This window comes from Pristiophorus japonicus, unplaced genomic scaffold (assembly GCF_044704955.1).
Source record: "Pristiophorus japonicus isolate sPriJap1 unplaced genomic scaffold, sPriJap1.hap1 HAP1_SCAFFOLD_147, whole genome shotgun sequence".
Lineage (NCBI taxonomy): Eukaryota > Metazoa > Chordata > Chondrichthyes > Pristiophoridae > Pristiophorus > Pristiophorus japonicus.
Genome location: NW_027251144.1, coordinates 1,278,958 through 1,299,506, shown reverse-complemented (window position 1 = coordinate 1,299,506; position 20,549 = coordinate 1,278,958). Strand labels below are relative to the sequence as shown.

The window sequence follows — 20,549 nt, the reverse complement described above, 5'->3', positions numbered from 1 at the left end:
GTATAAGATTATGAGGGTGCTTGACAAGATGGATGCAGAGAGGATGTTTCCACTGATTGGGGAGACTAGAACTAGGAGGCATAATCTTAGAATAAGGGGCCGCCCATTGAAAACTGAGATGAGGAGAAATTTCTTCTCTCAGAGGGTTGTAAATCTGTGGAATTCGCTGCCTCAGAGAGCTGTGGAAGCTGGGTCGTTGAATAAATTTAAGACAGATGTAGACAATTTCTTAAACGATAAGGGAATAAGGGGTTATGTGGAGCGGGCAGGTAAGTGGACCCAGTCCATGATCGGTGCAGCCATGATCATATTAAATGGTGGAGCAGGCTCGAGGGGCCGTATGGCCTACTCCTGCTCCTATGTCTTATGTTCTTGTGTTCTTATGTCCCTTTGTTCCTCTGCACTTCTCAGTGTCCTACCATTTAATGTATATTCCCTTTCCTTGTTAGCCCTCCCAAAATGCATGACCACACACTTCTCCAGATTAAACTCCATTTGCCACTGTTCTGCCCACCTGACCAGATGATTGATTTCCTCCTGCATTCCGCAGCTTTCTTCTTCATTATCAACCACACCGCAGATTTTAGTATCATCTGCAAACTTCTGAATCATAACCCCTATATTCAAGTGTAGATCATTGATGTAAATCACAAAAAGCAAGGGTCCGAGTACTGAGCCCTGCGGAAACCCACTGGAAACATCTTTCTAGTCTCAAAACACCCATCAACCATTACACTTTGCTTCCTGCCTCCGAGCCAGTTTTGGATCCAACTTGCCACTTTGCCCTGGATTCCATGGGCTTTTACTTTTGTGACCAGTCTGCCATGTGGGACCTTATCAAAAGCTTTGCTACAATCCATACACACTACATCATATGCTTTGCCTTCATCGACCCTCCTGTTTACCACCCCAAAAAATTCAATCAAGTTAGTCAGACACGACCTTCCCTTAACAAATCTGTACTGACTGTCGTTGATGAATCCGTGTCTTTCTAAGTGAAGATTTATCCTGTCCTTTAGGTTTTTTCCAATAATTTACCCACCACCGAGGTTAGGCTAACTGGCCTGTAATAACTCGGTCTATCCCTTTCTTCCTTCTTAAACAAAGATAAAACGTTAGCTGCCCTCCAATCCTCTGGCACCACACCTGAAACTAGAGAGGATTGGAAAACGATGGTCAAAGCCTCTGCTATTTCCTCTTTTGCTTCACTTAACAGCCTGGGATGCATTTCATCCAGGCCTGGGGATATCCACTTTCAGAGCTGCTAAATCCCTTAATACCTCATCTCTCACTATGTTTATTTCATCTGATATTTCACATTTCTTCTCCTCGATAGTAGTGTCTGCATCGCCCCTCTCTTTTGTGAAAACAGACGCAAAGTATTCATTGAGAACCATCTCCACATCTTCCGCCTCCACACACCGATTACCCTCATGGTATCTAATAGGCCCCACCCTTTCTTTAGTTATCCTCTTGCTCTTAATATATTTATAAAACATCGTGCATATGCTGGAGAAATAAAGAGCTGATGTTGAATTAAGACCTACTCGACTCGACTCATTGGAAGAACCAGAGGTAGTCTCGGTAGAAAAGCAACTGAGACAGTGCGGGCACATTTCACCCGGACAAGGTCCGGTCTTTGAAGTGCTACATCAACAGCCCCTCTCTTTTGCGAAAAAGAGGCAAAGTATCGATTAAGAATCATAGCCATGTCTTCTGCCTCCACACACAGATTTCCTTTGTGGTCTCTAATAGGCTCAACACTTTCTCTCATTATCCTCTTACACTTAATGTCTTTGTGTTTGTGTTTTTCCTGATTTTACTTGTCAACATTCTTTCATGCTCTCTCTTTGCTTTCCTGATATATTTTTTAATTGCACCCCTGCACTTCTTATATTCCTTTCGAGCTTCTGCAATTGGTGGTCTCACAATTGTACAGTTGTAGCAGGATTTCCCTGCTTTTATACTCCATCCCCCTTGTAATTAAGAATAACATTCCATTGGCCTTCCTAATTACTTGCTGTACCTGCATACTAACCTTTTGTGTTTCATGTACAAGGACCCCCAGGTCCCTCTGCACCACAGCATTTCGTAATCTCTCCCCATTTAAATAATTATTTGATTTTTTATTATTTTTTTTGCTACCACAGTGGATAACCTCATATTTCTCACATTATACTCCATCTGACAAATTTCTGCCCACCCACTGAGCCTATCAATATCGCTTTGCAGATTGTTTGTGTCCTCCTCACAACTTGCTTTCCCACCTATCTTTGTATCATCAGCAAACTTGGCGACATTACAAACATGCAGAGCACAGAACAAATTATTGATGGATGACTTTCTCTCAGTTAGCATTTCTTTCATTGTGCAAAAGAAGATTATCGATTCATTAATTATGTTACCTCATGAAAGCAAAATAAAAGTATAACGAAAATAATTCGCACATTTGAAAGGAGCATTTTTGTTTTGTGCAGTTTCGGTCAGAGAAATGTTTGTTAAAGGAATTTTTTGCAGAAACAGATTCAGCATTTCAGCTTGTCGCTGATCACTTCTCTTTGGGTACTTCACTAAGCAGCGGTTTCCTTAGTGAAGCGGTTATCATATTCGCCTCACACCTTGGTTTGACCCCAAATGAAAATGTTATTTTTGTACCAAAAACTGTTTTTCAATGTCCATTGCTCATGCGACAATGGCCTCCTTCCGTCCTGTAAACTTCTCTGATTCCATGATGAACAATGAACATTTAAAACCAGTCTCCTAACATACAGAGTGTGTAAAATCAGAAAGGGAATAAAACTTCCTCAATGATTAAAGTTTCACAAATTATTAAAATGAAGTTGTTGAAGTTTCGACTGACCCTCAGTGATCATGTTAGCATTTCTTTCATTCTGCTCAACAATGCTATCGGTTCATACCAGCAGATCTAAGCCGCATTTCAAACCCGGAAATAGCTCATTAATTATTCACCCTTCCCAGTTCCAGTGCACAGGGGTTATTTATACTCCATCCCAGAAACTCAAGTCCAACTTCTGACATTCCTTATTTCTAATTATCAACGCATTTGTTTTGACACCAGTCTGAAGTGCTTTGAGTCATCTATGTAATTTAATTAAATTACTTCACTTAGTGGTAGCAAAATTACTTCCCTAACTGGGAATCGAACCCTGATAACTGAAGTGATTGGAAAGGTTTTGTGAAGCATTTAAATATGCACTGCAAAAATCTCGCACTGCTAATTTAAAAACACGGTTACAATTTGTTTCAGTGCGAAAGAAGGGGATTGAAAATGACAACAAAAACACCAGGCAGCAAGTGCATTAAGACAAATTCAAACGTTTCACAAAGTTGGTACTACGAAGCAACGGCTGAGCTAAAGTGGGCACTGACCAATAGTTAAGAAACATCTCATTATAAACGATGAGCCCACAAATATCAGGAACAGTGCAGTCTGGTCAATGTCAAACCCCTCCTTCCTTATTCAACAGAGACATGAATGGCAGACAGACGCCACAAAGTTTAATTAAAGAGCGAAATACAAGTCACATTTAATTTCCAAATCCTTTCACTGTGAAATTCTTTCACTTTATTTCAAATCTTACTGCGTTGATTCTGAAAATGAGCACCATGTGATTTTATCTTTAATACTGATTCTATTTTCTGTGTACGGTAGGAATTACCGCTCCAGTTTTGAGCCCAATTTGACAAAAGTTGCCCCAGATTCCTGGTGTCGTCAGCAAAGAATATTTAGAACCAGACTCCTAAAATGGTGTTTTATTATATTAATTCACAGGATCTGGGTGTCACTGGCAAGGCCAGAATTTATTGCCCAACCCTAATTGCCCTTGAGAAGGTGGTGGTGAGCCACCATCTTGAACTGCTGCAGTCCGTGTGGTGAAGGTGCTCCCACAGAGCTGTTAGGGAGGGAGTTCGAGACTTTTAACCCATTGACGATGAAGGAACGACCGATATATTTCCAAGTCAGGATGGTGTGTGACTAAATCTAACAATGGCTGGTGTCACAGGCACCAAACATTTTAAAGCAATGTCCTAAAATGCAGTGTGCAAAATGAGACAAGATAATAATTCACAGAAAAATAGAAACATAGAAAATAGGTGCAGGAGTAGGCCATTCGGCCCTTTGAGCCTGCACCCCCATTCAATGAGTTCATGACTGAACATGCAACTTCAGTACCCCATTTCTGCTTTCTCGCTATACCCCTTGATCCCCCTAGTAGTATGGACTACATCTAACTCGTTTTTGAATATATTTAGTGAATTGGCCTCAACAACTTTCTGTGGTAGAGAATTTCACAGGTTCACCACTATCTGGGTGAAGAGGTTTCTCCTCATCTCGGTCCAAAATGGCTTACCCCTTATCCTTAGACTGTGACCCCTGGTTCTGGACTTCCTCAACATTGGAAACATTCTTCCTGCATCTAACCTGTCGAACCTCGTCAGAATATTAAATGTTTCTGAGATCCCCTCTCATTCTTCTGAACTCCAGTGAATACAACCCAGTTGATCCAGTCTTTCTTGATATAGAAACATAGAAACATAGAAAATAGGTGCAGGAGTAGGCCATTCGGCCCTTCTAGCCTGCACCGCCATTCAATGAGTTCATGGCTGAACATGCAACTTCAGTACCCCATTCCAGCTTTCTCACCATACCCCTTGATTCCCCTAGTAGTAAGGACTTCATCTAACTCCTTTTTGAATATATTTAGTGAATTGGCCTCAACAACTTTCTGTGGTAGAGAATTCCACAGGTTCACCACTCTCTGGGTGAAGAAATTCCTCCTCATCTCAGTCCTAAATGGCTTCCCCCTTATCCTTAGACTGTGTCCCCTGGTTCTGGACTTCCCCAACATTGGGAACATTCTTCCTGCATCTAACCTGTCTAACCCCGTCAGAATTTTAAACGTTTCTATGAGGTCCCCTCTCATTCTTCTGAACTCCAGTGAATACAAGCCCAGTTGATCCAGTCTTTCTTGATAGGTCAGACCCGCCATCCCGGGAATCAGTCTGGTGAACCTTCGCTGCACTCCCTTAATAGCAAGAATGTCCTTCCTCCGGTTAGGAGACCAAAACTGTACACAATACTGCAGGTGTGGACTCACCAAGGCCCTGTACAATTGTAGCAACACCTCCCTGCCCTTGTACTCAAATCCCCTCGCTATGAAGGCCAACATGCCATTTGCTTTCTTAACCGCCTGCTGTACCTGCATGCCAACCTTCAATGACTGATGTACCATGACACCCAGGTCTCGTTGCACCTCTCCTTTTCCTAATCTGTCACCATTCAGATAATAGTCTGTCTCTCTGTTTTTACCACCAAAGTGGATAACCTCACATTTATCCACATTATACTTCATCTGCCATGCATTTGCCCACTCACCTAACCTATCCAAGTCGCTCTGCAGCTTCATAGAATCCTCCTTGCAGCTCACACTGCCACCCAACTTAGTGTCATGCGCAAATTTGGAGATACTACATTTAATCCCCTCGTCTAAATCATTAATGTACAGTGTAAACAGCTGGGGCCCCAGCACAGAACCTTGCGGTACCCCACTAGTCACTGCCTGCCATTCTGAAAAGTCCCCATTTACTCCTACTCATTGCTTCCTGTCTGACAACCAGTTCTCAATCCATGTCAGCACACTACCCCCAATCCCATGTGCTTTAACTTTGCACATTAATCTCTTGTGTGGGACCTTGTCGAAAGCCTTCTGAAAGTCCAAATATACCACATCGACTGGTTCTCCCTTGTCCACTCTGCTGGAAACATCCTCAAAAAATTCCAGAAGATTTGTAAAGCATGATTTCCCTTTCACAAATCCATGCTGACTTGGACCTATCATATTACCTCTTTCCAAATGCACTGCGATGACATCCTTAATAATTGATTCCATCATTTTACCCACTACCGATGTCAGGCTGACCGGTCTGTAATTCCCTGTTTTCTCTCTCCCTCCTTTTTTAAAAAGTGAGGTTACATTGGCTACCCTCCACTTCATAGGAACTGATCCAGAGTCAATGGAATGTTGGAACATGACTGTCAATGCATCCACTATTTCCAAGGCCAACTCCTTAAGTACTCTGGGATGCAGTCCATCAGGCCCTGGGGATTTATCGGCCTTCAATCCCATCAATTTCCCCAACACAATTTCCCGACTAATAAGGATTTCCCTTAGTTCCTCCTCCTTACTAGACCCTCCGACCCCTTTTATATCCGGCAGGTTGTTTGTGTCCTCCTCAGTGAATACCGAACCAAAGTACTTGTTCAATTGGTCCGCCATTTCTTTGGTCCCCGTTATGACTTCCCCTGATTCTGACTGCAGGGGACCGACGTTTGTCTTTACTAACCTTTTTCTCTTTACATATCTATAGAAACTTTTGCAATCCGTCTTAATGTTCCCTGCAAGCTTCCTCTCGTACTCCATTTTCCCTGCCCTAATCAAATCCTTTGTCCTCCTCTGCTGAGTTCTAAATTTCTCCCAGTCCCCGGGTTCTCTGCTATTTCTGGCCAATTTGTATGCCACTTCCTTGGCTTTAATGGTATCCCTGATTTCCCTTGATAGCCACGGTTGAGCCACATTCCCTTTTTTATTTTTACGACAGACAGGAATGTACAATTGTTGTAGTTCATCCATGCGGTCTCTAAATATCTGCCATTGCCCATCCACAGTCAACCCCTTCAGTATCATTCGCCAATCTATCCTAGCCTATTCACGCCTCATACCTTCAAAGTTACCCTTCTTTAAGTTCTGGACCATGGTCTCTGAATTAACTGTTTCATTCTCCATCCTAATGCAGAATTCCACCATATTATGGTCACTCTTCCCCAAGGGGCCTCGCACAACGAGATTGCTAATTAATCCTCTCTCCTTACACAACACCCAGTCGAAGATGGCCTCCCCCCTAGTTGGTTCCTCGACATATTGGTCTAAAAAACCATCCCTTATGCACTCCAGGAAATCCTCCTCTACCGTATTGCTTCCAGTTTGGTTAACCCAATCTATGTGCATATTAAAGTCACCCATTATAACTGCTGCACCTTTATTGCACGCACCCCTAATTTCATGTTTGATGCCCTCCCCAACATCACTACTACTGTTTGGAGGTCTGTACACAACTCCCACTAACGTTTTTTGTCCTTTGGTATTCTGCAGCTCTACCCATTTAGATTCCACATCATCCAAGCTAATGTCCTTCCGAACTATTGCCTTAATTTGCTCCTTAACCAGCAATGCTACCCCACCTCCTTTTCCTTTTATTCTATCTTTCCTGAATGTTGAATACCCCTGGATGTTGACTTCCCAGCCCTGATCATCCTGTAGCCACGTCTCCGTAATCCCATTCACATCATATTTGTTAACATCTATTTGCACAGTTAATTCATCCACTTTATTGCGGATACTCCTTGCATTAAGACACAAAGCCTTCAGGCTTGTTCTTTTAACACCCTTTGTCCTTTTTAGAATTTTGCTGTACAGTGGCCCTTTTTGTTCTTTGCCTTGGGTTTCTCTGCCCTCCACTTTTCCTCATCTCCTTTCTGTCTTTTGCTTTTGCCTCCTTTTTGTTTCCTTCTGTCTCCCTGCATTGGTTCCCATCCCCCTGCCATATCAGTTTAAATCCTCCCCAACAGCACTAGCAAACACTCGCCCGAGGACATTGGTTCCGGTCCTGCCCAGGTGCAGACCGTCCGGTTTGTACTGGTCCCACCTCCCCCAGAACCGGTTCCAATGCCCCAGGAATTTGAATCCCTCCCTGTTGCACCACTGCTCAAGCCACGTATTCATCTGCGCTATCCTACGATTCCTACTCTGACTATCACGTGGCACTGGTAGCAATCCCGAGATTACTACTTTTGAGGTCCTACTTTTTAATTTAGCTCCTAGCTCCTTAAATTCGTTTCGTAGTACCTCATCCCTCTTTTTACCTATGTCGCTGGTACCAATGTGCACCACGACAACTGGCTGTTCTCCCTCCCTTTTTAGAATGTCCTGCACCCGCTCCGAGACATCCTTGACCCTTGCACCAGGGAGGCAACATACTATCCTGGAGTCTCGGTTGCGGCCGCAGAAACGCCTATCTATTCCCCTCACCATTGAATCCCCAATCACTATTGCTCTCCCACTCTTTTTCCTGCCCTCCTGTGCAGCAGAGCCAGCCACGGTGCCATGAACTTGGCTGCTGCTGCCCTCCCCTGATGAGTCATCCCCCTCAACAGTACCCTAAGCAGTGTATCTGTTTTGCAGGGGGATGACCGCCATCCCGGGAATCAGTCTGGTGAACCTTCACTGTACTCCCTCAATAGCAAGAATGTCTTTCCTGAATTTATGAGACTAAAACTGTACACAATACTCCAGGTTCGGCCTCACCAAGGCCCTGTACATCTGTAGTAACACCTCCCTGCCCCTATACATAAATCCCCTCGGTATGAAGGCCAACATGCCATTTGCTTTCTTAACCGCCTGCTGTACCTGCATGCCAACCTTCAATGACTGATGTACCATGACACCCAGGTCTCATTGCACCTCCCCTTTTCCTAATCTGTCACCATTCAGATAATAGTCTGTCTCTCTGTTTTTACCACCAAAGTGGATAACCTCACATTTATCCACATCATACTTCATCTGCCATGCATTTGCCCACGCATGACATGCAAAGCAGGGAAAGTAATGTCGAAAATGGGGCTGTATAAAATTAATGTGAATATTTTTCTGCCTGACACAGTTTTGGAAGCAGATTTAAAATTAACTTTCCAATTGGGAAATATAGTTGAATAAGAAACATTTGCAGGGTGCTGGGGAATGGGACTAATTGGAAATTTCTTTCACAGAGCCAGCACAGGTAACAACATAAGAAATCGGAGCAGTAGTAGGCCATACGGCTCCTCAAGCCTGCTCCACCATTCAATAAGATCATGACTCATCGTCGATCTCAACTCCATTTTCCCGCTCGATCTCCCGATCCCTTGATTCCCCGAGACTCCAAAAATCTATCTAACGCAGCCTTGAATATATTCAGAAACTCAGCATCCGCAGGCCTGTGGAGCAGAGAATTCCACAGATTCATAACCCTCTGAGTGAAGAAATTCCTCCTCATCTCTGTCTTAAATGGCCGACCCCTTAACCTGAGACTGTGCCCCCTGGTTCTAGATACTCCAACCCGGGGGAAACAACCTCTCAGCATCTACCCTGAAAATCCCCTTCAGAATATTGTGTGTTTCAATGAGATCACCTCTCATTCTTCTAAACTACCGGAGAGTATCGTCCCATTCTACACAATCTCTCAACTTAAGACAGTCCTCTCATCCCAGGAATCAATCTGGTGAATCTCTGTTGTACCGCCTCCCCGGCAAGTACATCCTTCCTCAGATAAGGAGACCAAAACTGTGTGCAGTACTCCAGGTGTGGTCTCACCAGGGCCCTGTACAATTGTAGCAAGACTTCCTTACTCTTGTACTGTGGGCTATATATTCGGTACTATGGGGCAACTACAAACAGTGCTCCCTGGCAGTCTAGTGGTTAGGGTTTGGTGCTCTCATTGCTGTGGTCAGTGTTTGATTTTCGGTCAGGGAAAGCGTTGTTACAGAGCAAGTTGATTAAAAATAATTCAAGTCGGTGAAATATTGAATAATTGTTTCAATCAGCATTAATGTACCCACATGTATTGCACACTGACGGAAATACAAATATATTTGCCCAGCGACTGTTGAATTTTAATAACTTTTTATACAACCTTAGAATCAGCAGAAAAACAGGATATTCGGCCATAGTACTTATCTAAGGAAGGATATACTTGCCTTGGAGATGGTGCAACAGAGGTTCAACAGATTGATTCCTGGGATGAGAGGGCTGTCCTATGATAAGAGATTGTGTAGAATATGCCGATACTCTCTGGAGTTTCGAAGAATGGGAGGTGATCACGTTGAAACGGACAATATTCTGAAGGGGATTGACAGGATAGATGTTGACAAGCCCGGCTAGCTCAGTCGGTGGAGCATGAGACTCTTAATCCCAGGGTCGTGGCTTTGAGCCCCATGTTAGTCAATTACTGTTCCTTAATATTTATGTTGCTTTCACGGAAAAACACCATTAATGAACCCATAATCTTCTATTATTTAGAGATATTTAGAGGGCACCTTTCAATGCTTCACAAAACCATTTCTTTCGCTGCAGCCACCCGGGATCGTTTCCCGGTTTGGGAAGTAAATTTGATATCACCGTTTGGAATTGAAGTGGAGTAATTTTATGAAGTTCGATGGATGTCCCAAAGCACTTCAGAGTGGTGTCAAAACAAATGAGTTTGTAATTAAAAACACTGAATGTCAGTAGTGGGATTCAAATCTACACCGCCAGAGGAGACTTCTACCTGAATGTAGCACTTTAGACCGCTCAGCCATCCTGACTGTTGCATGGTTCAGTTACAAGTTATTACTCAGGAAAGTTTCAGAACGGGCGCTTGTTCAGTGTTTCTGGAAGGCCCAGTGATCGGGATATCCTCTCCCCCGGGGTTTTCTTGAGCCTGTGCTCGGTGCACGAGGAGCTTTGGCCCGGGTCCGAGGTAGTTTGCATCCCAGGAATGGACAATAACCCTCTGAGCTCTGGAACTGGGGAAGAGCGAATAATTAATGAGTTGTTTGTGGGTTTCAAATGCAACTTAGATCTGATGGTTGAAACCGATAGTGTTGTTTCGCAGAATGAAAGAAATGCGAACAGAGACAATCGAAATTTCAAAAACTGAACTTTAATAATTAGTGAAACTTTAACCCTTGATGAAGTTTTATCCCCGATCTGATTTTACACATTCTCTATTTGAGTAGATTAGTTTTAAAATGTTCATTGCTCATGCGACAATGTATCCCGGACAGCTTTTGTTCAATTTTATTGCAGACAAGTTTTTGCTTCACAAATAATGTTTCCGCACAGGCTCGAAACAGAGACCTTTCGCGTGGGAGGCAAACATGATAACCTCTACACTACGGAAACTGCTGCTTAGCACAGTGCCCAGAGAGAAGTGTTCAGCAACAAGCTGAAATGCTCAATCCCTCTCTCTGCAAAACGTTCCTTTCACAAACATTTCTCTGAACGGAACTGCACCAAACAACAATGTTCTCCTTTCAAAGTCATTAAACTCCCCAATTTCCACATCTGCAATTTTAAGGACAAGGACTGAAAGCGCTTTGCGATCAGAAAATTGCAGGAAACCCCTGTGGTTAATGAAAGGGCTTTTGATGTTTGATTTCCGTACACACCTTGTGTTATGTATTTAACCCTTGGCGATCTGTATCACACCACCACCAGAGGGCCTACCTGTTGGAGTCCCAAGGGATTCCAGCATCCATTGGGAGCACGGTATAGAAGCACTGTGGAGTTTTATTAAAGGAGCTAATGTCATACTTACTCATTGTTCACAGTACTCAGTTTCATTCTTTATTATGAGCGTATCAATTGGCGACGAGACAACGAACAACCACGCGAAAATGCAAGTAACAGTTGGTATAACTTGATAACAGCACAGCTGGCAATGGTTGCGGAATATATTCGTGCAGCCAAAACGCTCAATGACAACCTGGAACTGCACGGCACAGAATCCTCAGGGAAAAACAATTAAAGGCTTTGTCCCTGAATGGGCTACGATCCACCAACCTTGCAGTTAATAGCTGAACGCACTAATCCATTGCACCACAGAGACTGATAGATGCACATATTGCAAGACATCCCTGTGACATCGTCACAGAACACAGCACACACAGCTTCCTAACATGCAGGCTGCTCTCTCGGAACTCTCCGGAAAGAGCCTGTTCTGTTTCCTGATTAACTATACAGTTGCAGAACACAATACGTCCACATCCACAGTGTGGAGCTACAAGCATTACATGCTTCCAAACATTACAATCCAAAACTAGAGTGTCAGTCAGTTAAAGCTTCAGATTGCTCTGACCGGGATGGAACTTGTCCACTCTCAGTTGTACTTTTCCCAAATAAAGGGTGGGACATTCATTGTGGATGTGTGGAAGCAGTCTGGTCCCGCACACTGCAGACACTTCCATGTCACCGCCAACCAGCTCTCCCACAACCGGTGTGATCTACCTTCCAGTCTTCCGGTGCCTTGTCTGTGACGAAGTATTCTGATTGTCCCGAAGCCAGTATCCTTTGTCATCAATAGGGTTTTAAGTTGTTTCGGTAATTTTTACCTGCTGGACAGTCGAGGCACAAATTGTAGAGTGGAAAACTTGCGTGGACCCCGGTTTTCTAGTGGTTGATTTTCCTGATTGGTTTTTTGAAGTTCTTTTCTCCGATGTCGTGATGTCTCTTCCTGTGTTATCTCGCCGTTTGCTCTCGATCTTGATCTTGTTGTTCCAAAGTAATGGTCAGAAAAATAGATTACTCTTGGTACGATAGGCTCCCAGTTATTCTCTGAGAGGCTGCTTAATCTTCGTGCCAAATCTAACGTTTCTTTTGTTTAAGTTTTGCTGCCCATTGATTTAAGTGGTCTTCTTTGTATAAGTTTTGGCGGACTAGCTAACTGAGACTTGATTAAATGTTTTAATCTGTTGTTGATAGACTTTGGGATGGTGATACTCCTTATTTATGAACTGATGAACTCTTGTCCATTGTAATAGCACTGCTTTGGCTTCGGGAAGTCTGAGCTGAGCCAGATATTTCTATACATGTTGAAAATGTGTTGGAATATGGATGTGATATTTGGATCCTGTGGGTGGGGTGGATAATGTTTCTTCCGTGGTCGATTGTTTAAATGCTAATGTTTTCTGAGGGCCTGACTATGGTTAAAGAGCTCCCCCAGACAAACTGATGAGCTACAATATCCAAACTCTAAATCCCACCCCTCTGTCACTGCAGCTTTTCCCCACAGGCCCAAACATGCCTTTTAAAATCCCAAACTAGGTTAAGAATTGTAGATTCCTTCCATATGCTTTTCAGAATCCCAAACTTTATGTTTAATAGGCCTAAATCGAATTTCCTTTTCAGTTAGTCCAAACACTGGTGGATCCATGAATTTTGGAATCTACATTGGCAGTCCCTCGGAATCGAGGAAGACTTGCTTCCACTCGTAAAGTGAGTTCTTTGGTGGCTGAACAGTCCAATACTAGAGCCACAGACCCTATCACAGGTGGGACAGATAGTCGTTGAGGGAAGGGATGGGTGGGACAGGTTCTGCTGCCTACACTTGATTTCTGAATGCACTCGGCGTTGAGACTCGAGATGCTCAGCGCCCTCTCGGATGCACTTCCTCCACTTAGGGTGGTCTTGGGTCAGGGACTCATGGGTGTCAGTGGGGATGTTGCACTTTATCAGGGAGGCTTTGAGTGTGTCCTTGTAGATTTCTGCTGCCCACTTTGGCTCGTTTGCCATGAAGGAGTCCCATGTAGAGCACTTGCTTTGGGAGTCTCGTGTCTGGCATGCGGACTATGTGGCCTGCCCAGCGGAGCTGATCGAGTGTGGTCAGTGCTTCAAAGCTGGGGATGTTAGCCTGAATAAGGCCGTTGATGTTGGTGCGTCTGTCCTCCCAGGGGATTTGTAGGATCTTGCAGAGACATCGTTGGTGATATTTCTACAGCAACTTGAGGTGTCGACTGTACATGGTCCATGTCTCTGAGCCTTACAGGAGGGCAGGTATTACTACAGCCCTGTAGACCATGAGCCTGGTAGCAGTTTTGAGTGCCTGGTCTTCAAACACTCTTTTCCTCAAGCGGCCGAAGGCTGCACTTGCGCATGGAGGCCGTGTTGAATCTCGTCGTCGATGCCTGCTCTTGTTGATAGGAGGCTCCCGAGATATGGGAAGTGGTCCATGGTGTCCAGGGCCGCGCCGTCGATCTTGATGACTGGGGGACAGTGCTGTGCGGTGAGGACAGGCTGGTGGAGGACCTTTGTCTTATGGATGTTTAGCGTAAGGCCCATGCTTTCATACGCCTCAGTAAATACGTCGATTATGTCCTGGAATTCAGCCTCTGTATGTGCGCGGACGCAGGCCTTGGTGAGGCCTCACCTGGAATATTGTGTAATGTTTTGGTTTCCTAATCTGAGGAAGGACATTCTTGCTATTGAGGGAGTGCAGCGAAGGTTCACCAGACTGATTCCCGGGAGGGCAGGACTGACATGTAAAGAAAGACTGGATCAACTAGACTTTTCTTCACTGGAATTTAGAAGAATGAGAAGGGATCGCATAGAACATATACAGGTCTGATGGGATTGGACAGGTTCGAGGCAGGAAGTATGTTCCCGATGTTGGGGAAGTCCAGAACCAGGGGTCACAGTCTAAGGACAAGGGGTAAGCCATTTAGGACCGAGATGAGGGAAAACTTCTTCACTCAGAGAATTCTGAACCTGTGGAATTCTCTACCACAGAAAGTTGTTGAGGCCAGTTCGTTAGATATATTCAAAAGGGAGTTAAATGTGGCCATTACGGCTAAAGGGATCAAAGGTATGGAGAGAAAGCAGGAAAGGGGTACTGAGGTGAATGATCAGCCATGATCATATTGAATGGTGGTGCAGGCTCGAAGGGCCGAATGGCCTAATCCTGCACCTGTTTTCTATGTTTTTATGTTTATATGTTTCTATGCAAAGCACAGAAAAAAATGGTTGAAGTATCGACTCTGCCTCAGTTAGCATTTCTTTCATTGTGCAAAAGAAGTTGACGGGTTAATTAATGATGCAATCCCGTGAAAGCAACACAAAAGTTGAACAAAAAAACACACGGTGACTGGCAGGTGAGCGCTGCTTCTGACACCCGGTGGGAATGGGCGGGGATCTTAAAGCCCCTTGTATTGTGAAACCTTCATATAGTCAAACATTTCCGATGTGCTGTATCGACCTCGTGGCGCAACGGTAGCGCGTCTGACCCCAGATCACGTTGAGGTCACTGTTCTTCAGGGTAATTCGGGAATTTATATTTTCTTTGCTGTTTGGCAATAACCAGACCCTTGCTCCAAGGTCTGTCTCACTGTTTCACCGGTGTCAGACAGAGATACGCCTGCTGCCCTCATTTATTTCATGTGACAGGACACAAAAGTTCAAAATAAACCTGCAGTTGGCCACATACAGCATTAAATAGTCAGGATGGCCGAGCGGTCTCAGGTTCTGTGTTTAGGTCGCAGTATCGTCTGGAGGTGTGGGTTCACATCACACTTCTGACACTTCCTGTTTTTAATCATGAAGTGAAACTCATTGTTTGACACCACGACCAACGCCTTAAAAGTGAGATTTTGCAGTCCACCTGCTCGCTTAACATTTCCGTCTGACCTGGTGCTGAAAGTGGAGATGTTTCCGCAGTGTAGCGGTTAACACGTTCGCCTCACACGCGAAAGCTCACCAGGCGGGATTATTTTCTGGAGCTTTCTCCTCATGCATGCTCAGGATCGAGTTTTTTCTCCTGTGAAATGTCGCAAGTTCATAAGCATGTTAGGATTAGGGGCCGGAGTAGGCCATTCGGCCCCTCGAGCCTGGTCCACCATTCAAGAAGATCCTGGCAGTTCCTCGACAGCAAGTTTAAACATCTGGGGCGGAGCTGTAATCAACGACAAAAAGGTACATTTTGCAGAAGCCCAGCTAACTCAGTCAGTCGATCATGAGATACTAAATCTCAGGGTCAGAGGTGCAAGCCCACGTTTGGTGATTATTTTTCATCGAATTATATAATCAGAAATTTACAGCACGGAAGGAGGCCATTTCGACCCATCGTGACCGTGCCGGCCAATAACAGGCTCTCCAGCCTAATCCCACTTTCCAGCTCTCGGTCCATAACCCTGCAGGTTACGACACTTCAGGTGCACATCCAAGCACTTTTTAAATGTGGTGAGAGTTTCTGCCTCTCCCACCTTTACAGGCAGTGAGTTCCAGACCCACACAAACCTCTGCGTGAAGAAATTTCCCCTCAAATCCCCTCTACACCTTCTACCAATTACTTAAAATTTATGCCCCATTGTTGTTGACCCCTCTGCTAAGGGAAATGGGCCCATTCTATCCACTATATCAAGGCCCCTCATAATTGTATACACTTCAATGATGCCTCCCCTCAGCCCACTTTGTTCCAAGAAAAAAAAAACCAGCCTATCCAATCTGTCCTCATAGCTAAGATTCTCCACTCTCGATAACATCCTCGAAATCTCCTCTGTAATTCTCCAGTGCAATCACAGTCTTCTTCCTGTAAAGTGGTGACGAGAACTGCACGCAGTACTCCAGTTGTGGCCTAACCAGTGTTTTATATTCAAGCATAATCCACCTGCTCTGTTATTCTATGCCTCGGCTAAAAAAGGCCAGCATTCTGTATGTCTTCTTAACCAGCTTATCCACCTTGCCTGCTACCTTAAGGGATCTGTGAACATGCACTCCCAGGTCACTTTGTTCCTCTACAATTCTCAATGTCCTACCATTTAATGTTTAATCTCTTTCTATTGTGTCTGTAAGCACTCAAGTAATGACTCCATGAGGCAAGGTAGTGTACTTGAACTGTGGTGACCTTAGTCCATTTATTGCAGCTCCTGAGTGAGGGTACAGGATGGTGAGCTCCGTTTTATACCTGGTTACCTGTCGTGTACAGGTGACCCCGAGATCTCCACCAGTTGCACCCTCTGGTGGTACAGGCATAGTGTATACAGTGTGAAGGTACATCCAGTAGTCTTCTGTAACTGTACATTGAGTGTACAGGGAGTATGCTTATATTAAACAGACACAAAATCACTCTCCCCTAAGTCTTGTGCCACTTGCCTTTGCATTGTGTGCTCTGGCCCGAGACTTGAGTGCCCAAAGCCCTTGCACCTTGTCTATGCTTTGGCTTGGTTCTCTCCCTGTGGACTCCCAAGTCCTTATTGCCACGACATTGGGAAATGTTCAGCAGTGGATGGTTGAAGGTTGTAGTGGGGGTTGAATGGGTTCTGGGTGTGATCCATGTGTGTCCATGGCTGCATACATCCATCCCCCCCCACCCCACCCCCCCATACATAGACCCTGTGAGTGGCTCAACAACTGCATGTGCAGGCCTGTACAGACAGAAAGAACAAAAAAACATCGGATTAGTTACATCACTGTTTGGGTTCTGCAGTAGTGGAACAAGTACATTTTACAGGTAAGGTACATACTTGTTATCACAGTCTTGCCCCTAGGTTGTGTAGGTGCAGGTGGGTGAGGACACTAGTTCCAGAGTAACCAGACTGTGTCCAGGTTGTCTGATGGCGGCGCTGTGTCCCCTGCCAGCTGGGTGGGCTCAGATCGCTCACCTGGCTGAGTCTCAGAGCCTTTGCCGTTGCCTAGTGGTAGGCAGAGCCACAGGAGTGTGTGGCCTCCCTGTCCTCCTTTGAAGGCTGCGGTGTTTCCCTGCTGCTCTTCAGCGATAGTGGGAGCCTGCTCATCCCAGGTCCCGTTGGGAGGGCAGGAGGGTGCTATCCGCTCGCTCCCAGTACTGGCCCTGGTGGCCAGAGAGGTGGAGCCGAACGGGGGCAGGGTACCGGTAGTGGTGCCTTTGCCGTCCGCTGATCACTGGCCCTGCAGCTGGTAGGCTCCCTCTGTGTGTGGCCACACTCCCTGGGGTATCACATTGGTCCCGGAGGGGCAGGCTACATGATCACTGGACCTGGGTGCTGACGGGAGTTTGCCCTTGGTTTTTTCGGCATGCTTGTAAATCCTAGCATCGCACGTCATCACTTCGTTTACTCTCACAATACATTGGTTCTGACCGCAATTGCCCGACTTATCATGATTAGTTACATTTACAAACTTGAAATTGTCAGTTACATCTTTTACATATGTATCACCATCATCGCTGTATAAAAAGTGGAACTGTCCCTTTAATTGTGATGGGTTGCCGGTCTCCTTTTAGAGGGTCTTGCAATCTTTACCCCAATCCGGTTCGCCGTTCGGCATCAGGTGTTGCTCCCTTGTGGTCTGGCTCCCACCATCTTGACTTCAGGCCCTTCACCTCGTGGTTTGGACGCCATCGTCTTTCTCTCCATGAGGTAGGCTGCAGTGATCCTTTTCTCCCCAGGTTCTGCCATGGAAGGCGGGAAGTTACCTTCTGCGTGAATTTTCTTCCTCTGGAATCCTGCCATTGGAGCCTGGAAGGTGAGGTCTGGTCGTTTGGGCTGGATCATCTCGCCGTTGGGTTGAGCGGTCTGTGTCGTTACCTCACAGTCGAGTTGGGTGGTTGTTTTTTCAGGTGTTGTGCTGGATCCAACTTCGGGGTCATGGGGGATGTCGATCGCTGGAGGTTGGAGTTATTCCCAGCTCCAAGTGACCTTTTTCATCCACCTTCTTCCTAATAGCTTTGGACCATCACCAGCAATGATCCACAAAGGTAACCTGTGCATCCCGCCGCCATGGGACACCTGGACATTCACGTTGCCAACGACTGGGATGTATCGTTTGTGTAGGTGAGCAGTTTCACTTCGTTCGGGATCATTTTAGGTCGTTCGATTGGATTGTCCCAGAGTTTCTCAAAGGCTGCCTGATTCATCAGTGACTGGCTCGCCCCTGTGTCCACCTCCATCGTGACTGGAACATAGTTGATTTCAACTTCCATTTTCAACGGGGAACTCTCGGTGGTGCAGGTAAACACTCCGTACACCTCATTGTCGCTGGACTCCGGATGATCGGCCAACTCTTCATCGACTCGGTGAGTACGATTTCTCTTGCATATTCGCTGGAGGTGGCCCTTCATGTTACAGCCTTTGCAAGTATAGTCTTTATAGCGGCACTGGTGGGCCCTGTGATTTCCTCCACAGCGCCAGCATGGGGTTGGCCGGTTGGCCCCATGTGGCGGACTCAGGATTGTGGGACTCGGGGTTCTGTTCTCTCTTCCCTGAGAGAGACTGCTAGCAGCAGCCCTGCCTCTAAAAGGCAACTTTCGGTTCACAGTACTTGCTGGGTTAGAGTCCTGGGGCTGAGACATCCACATGGAATCACAGGCCGAGATCATGAACGCCCGGCTCACGTTAATTGCCTTCTGCAGGGTGACCGTGGTGTCCGCAGAGAGCAGCCTGTAGAGAAGGCCCTCTTGACCGATTCCAATAACAAAGATGTCCCTTCGTGCTTCGGTGAGTTGTTCATTGAAATTTACGAGGGGTCCCAGAGGAGCCCTGATATTGCTCGCATATTTTGAAATTGCATCGAACTTTTGCAAAGAAGGACTTGCATATCTGCAGCGCCGTTCAGGAACTCATGACGCCCCAAAGCGCTTTACAGCCATTGAGTTATGTTTGAAGTGTTGTAGTTTGGGGAAAGATGTGCCCAGATCACCAAACATGAACCTCAACTCTTTGCGAATGAGTTCGGTGCAAATAATCAGGTGCCTCAGGGACTTGGACTTTCTTTGAATGAGTTCTGCTTGTACCTGTATTCAAGCTTGAAACAGCAACTGGGCTTCCATCTCACGGGAGCAGCGTGTTGCGGTTATCGAGTAGGTGACGAGGTTTGGGGTTGATGTACGTCACTTTCAATCTTTGAAATTTCACCAAGCGAAGATATGATGAATCCAACTGTCCCTGTCAGCATTTTGTTCGGGTTTAATCACAGGAATATCCGCAGTCAGGAGCTGAAAAGGAATTCAAACCTAATACCGGCTTCGGGACAATCAGAATACTTCGTCATCGACAAGGCACCGGAAGGCTGGAAGGTAGATCACACCGGTTGTGGGAGAGCTGGTTGGCGGTGACATGGAAGTGTCTGCAGTGTGCGGGACCAGACTGCTTCCACACATCCACAATGAATGTCCCACCCTTTATTTGGGAAAAGTACAACTGAGACTGGACAAGTTCCATCCCGGTCGGAGCAATCTGAAGCTTTAACTGACTGACACTCTGGTTTTGGATGTCTTGCACCTTATACTTCCATCAGTCTCTGTGGCGCAATGGGTTAGCGCGTTCGGCTGTTAACCGAAAGGTTGGTGGTTCAAGCCCACCCAGGGACGAAGTGTTTAACTGTTTTTCCCCGAGTATTCGGTGCCGCACAATCCCAGGTTGTCATTGTGTGTTTTGGCTGCATGAATCGATTCCGCAAATGTTGCCAGCAGTGCTGTTATCCAATTAGTTCCCACTCCAATATTTTATGAGCATTCAGTTCAAGTAAAACGATAACAATTTTTTGCATGGATCATGTTCCTCCATCCAGCCCATTAGAAATAAATAATGTTATTGGGTTTAAAGAAACTGGTGGAAATTGAATCTATTGATACATATGTAGAACTGGAACTTCGGTCTCAAGTGCTCCTCCTGTCAAGAATAGACAGACACACAATCAATGGTTTTACAACTGAGTCATAAACACTTACAATTTTAAACCATTCTCATACAGCATGTAAATGAGATAGTGATAAAACTTCATCACATGTAAAGAGAAAATGAATGATTGAGGATACCACTGTTCCTCAGTAATTATATTAATATTTATTTCATTCTGAAGAAGGTTATCGGCTAATTAACGGTGATTAAAAGAATTCTTACTTTTGCACGTTGGCTGCATGTCGTCAATTTTATCAGGTTTTTAATTTAAAAATGGGTTACAATGCTGGTTGAATACATGACCCCAAAG

At 45.2% G+C, this 20,549-nt stretch overlaps 1 non-coding gene across 1 annotated transcript; it reads left to right on the top strand.

Annotated features, from left to right (window-relative positions):
• Positions 1-19,855: 19,855 nt before the first annotated feature.
• On the top strand, positions 19,856-19,929 carry trnan-guu (transfer RNA asparagine (anticodon GUU)). The gene has a single exon. It is a non-coding gene; the product is annotated as a tRNA-Asn (tRNA).
• The last annotated feature ends 620 nt before the right edge of the window (positions 19,930-20,549 follow it).